The following is a 3,436-nucleotide window of genomic DNA, read 5'->3' as shown; positions in this document are numbered from 1 at the left end:
CTCAACCAACTTCAGCCAGTTGTCATTGCTACATCAGTATATATTACAAGGGTGGTTCATTTGGAGACAAGCTAGGAGGAGCTTGAAGTTCAAGGATAGATAGCACAGCACCCCACAAGGAAGGAAAAGGCGTGTCCACCAATATCAGCCCTTGCCATAGGCATGAGTCTATGTGTTCTAGAGTGATATAAATCAAATTAATCCAAGCAGGAAATTCCTGTTTGCAGCTACTGTGACACACGTATCTTCCCATAAGACAAAAGTATGTTGAGATACAGCTATTTGTAGTTAATTCATTTGGAAAGATCTCTATCTGTGTAGGATGCCCATTAAACACCTTCAAAATATGATGTTAAAATGATAGTGTCACTAAGACGTTGATGTAGGTCAGTCTTGCCACAACTCTCACCTCTCAGCCAGAAAATGTGCAGCATTAGACAAGCTACATACTTTCAGCCATGAATCCTCATACCCATTAGCAATGTATGAGGATTCTGCAAATATCGCTGGGTTCCTTAGAATCAGAGAAGACTTCAAAGACTAGCTGCCTTACAGACAGTGAATCACTGCATGGGTAGGGAGGATTATCCAAGGTCTTTTTAAATCCTAACATTCTACGATTCTGTGTGCAGATTAATAGCAGCCAATTATATGGTTCATAATACCATCAGCATAGATAAATGAATAGATGTGTGTTTGTGTGTATGTGTGTTTGTGCATGAAAGAGAGGGGGGAAGAGAGGAGGAGGAGGAGGAGGAGGAGGAGGAGGAGGAGGAGGAGGAGGAGGAGGAGGAGGAGGAGGAGATGGATGGACGGATGGACAGACGGACGGATGGACATGTGGAAAATGAAAATATTGGCTATTGTACTTCTACACAAGGTTTAGGCCCAGGTCTAGTGAGATTCCTGTGAATTGGTGAATCAACAATAAAGAAATCTCTTGACCTAGGCCTCAGAGCTATTCCAGTTGCTTGTGCCTGACAAGGGTCAAGCAATAACTCATTGAGGAGGAAGGTACCACCTGATCATAAAGGATCTATTCATCACCACATGGACCCAATCACCTCATCTCACAAAGGCTCTAGTCAACTAGGAGATATGTGGATTATACATACGCAAATAGGAATGTTTTTCGCCCATTGCTTTTGTAAAACCTGACAGAGTGAGGTTGCATTGTATCCTGTCTTGAGCAATACCATCTTCTCATGGGGCCTAGCAAGCAGATCTGTTGCAATGCCTGCTGACTGGAATAGCAGGCCACCTCACCGCCCTGCAGGATTGATTAGCCCTGAACCTGCTATCTTGAAGACTGCGCTTTTACCCCTGATCCTGGATTGCATAGGGTTAGGGTTGTCCAGGGTCCTAGAATTGATGGAGCAATTCTTGGCCAGCTTGCTCCATTTCCGAAGCGTATTTTACTTGTTTTTTTATTGTTGCAAGATAGCATCATTTGTAGCAGAAACATATCTCAAGTAGCAAAGCCAATCCAGGAAATAGAGAAAGAAATTAAGTAAATGTTGTTAGCCAAAATTCCCCAAGATTCAGCCTTTAATTCAGGAATGGGTTTTGATTTATTCTTATTGCTAGCAAGACGAAAACCTCAGGCTGACATACACGCCACAACAAAGAGCCTAGATTTTTTACTCCACTCATTTTGATGAGAAAGCTCATCAAATAATATTTTGGCACAAATTCATACATGCCAGCATGCACACAAAAGATTCATGTGAAACAATTGTGTATACACACTTGGCACTTCTCATTAAATTTCTATGAAAGGAATCTGTCCATGTTTGAATTTATGTCCCATAAAACCTTGCTAATGTAGACAATACTGGACAATCTGTGGGACTGCCTTTCCCTAAGGACATCTTACCCATTCTACCAGGTAGACAGGCTGGGCACACACCTTGTCCCTTCCCCAAATAATGTCATCCCTTGGGAACGAGGACGGGCGCCTTTTCTATGGCAACCCCTGCCCTATGGAACGCTCTTCCCCCTGAGGTTTGGCAGATCTCTACTCTTTTTCCTTCTAAAAAGGCTGGAGACAGGATTAGATAATGGCACATCTGGAATGGTGCCAGATGCACCATTTTTGTTGTTTTAATGTTTTGTGTTTAACTAGTCATGTTTTGTAGTTTTTAAAATGATTTTATATGTCTTTTAATTTTTGATTGGGAGCCACCCAGTTGATTGAAAGACGGGTGGCTAAATAAATGTTTTAAATAAATGAATAAATAAATAGAGAGAGTGCCTTATACTGTAGATCAGGGGTGGGGAATAATGACCTTTTTATGACTTGTGGACTTCAGCTCCCAGAATTAGCTCAGGAATTCTGGGAGTTGAAGTCCACAAGTCATAAACGGGCCATAGTTTCCCACCTCTGCTGGAGATAGTTGCATTTTGTACATGAGGAAAATTGAACCAAAATGATATCTCACATGCAGGCATTCATGTGTCTCTCTGTTTCTAGCTATGTTTAGGATTTCATCCTGCATTTTAAAAACCCTAGGGGCTAGAGCCACCATTTGTTGAGCTTTCTCGCAAATGTTTTTATGCTCTCTTGCCATGTTCATTTTCCCCCAGCATTATTGTCTTTGCTGTTATCCTACATTAGCTTTAATTGTGATTGGCTGTGATAATTGGCACAATGTCTAAAAATGGACTGCAACAATCCAGATTCAGCAAACATGATCTATAAAAATCTTTTCTTCTTTTTTTGACTCCTGATGACTACATGGGCAGATCTGTACAATTATCTAAAGAACATTTTCAGAAGTGGTTTGCCATTGCTTTTTAACTAGGCCTGAGAGAAAATGCCTTAATCCAAAATCATCCAATACACTTCCATGCCTAAAACAGTACTAGAAATTAGGTCTTCCTAATCTTAGGCCAGCACTAGACCAAACTAGCTTCATACATATGCTTACTGTGTGTTAAATTCCACTGAGTTAAATGGCTTGTATTTCCTTTTTAAAAAAATAATGTGTATTTTTTTAAAAAAAAAAATAATGAAAGACAATACAAATTAAATTTAGAAGAAAAAAGAAAGATATATAGAAAGACAGAATGGAAAGCTCAAGAAAAAGGGGTGGGAAGAAAAATAAGAAAAAGAAAACAAGAAAGAACAAAACATAAGAAAAAAGAGGAAAATATTTAAAGAAGTGACTTCCAAACTTTATCACAAGTACAAACAAAATTTTACTGCCTATAAGATTACATCCAAGTGTCCCTCTTTCCCATAATCCATTCCTCTCCTTAGGCAAATACATAAATCATTAACATTTCAACATTTCTGGCATCAACAAAAAGTTCATAAAGCATTCACAGAATTTTATAGAAACATGTCTTATTTTAACCTCAGTCAAGTAAACCAAATTTGTTCACCTTCCTTTTACTTCTAGCAATCTTGGTTTGTATTTCCATATAACTATCT

This window comes from Crotalus tigris, unplaced genomic scaffold (assembly GCF_016545835.1).
Source record: "Crotalus tigris isolate CLP2741 ecotype Arizona unplaced genomic scaffold, ASM1654583v1 scf7180000018445.1570621, whole genome shotgun sequence".
Taxonomy (NCBI): Eukaryota; Metazoa; Chordata; class Lepidosauria; order Squamata; family Viperidae; genus Crotalus; species Crotalus tigris.
Note: the sequence above shows the minus strand (reverse complement) of the source record.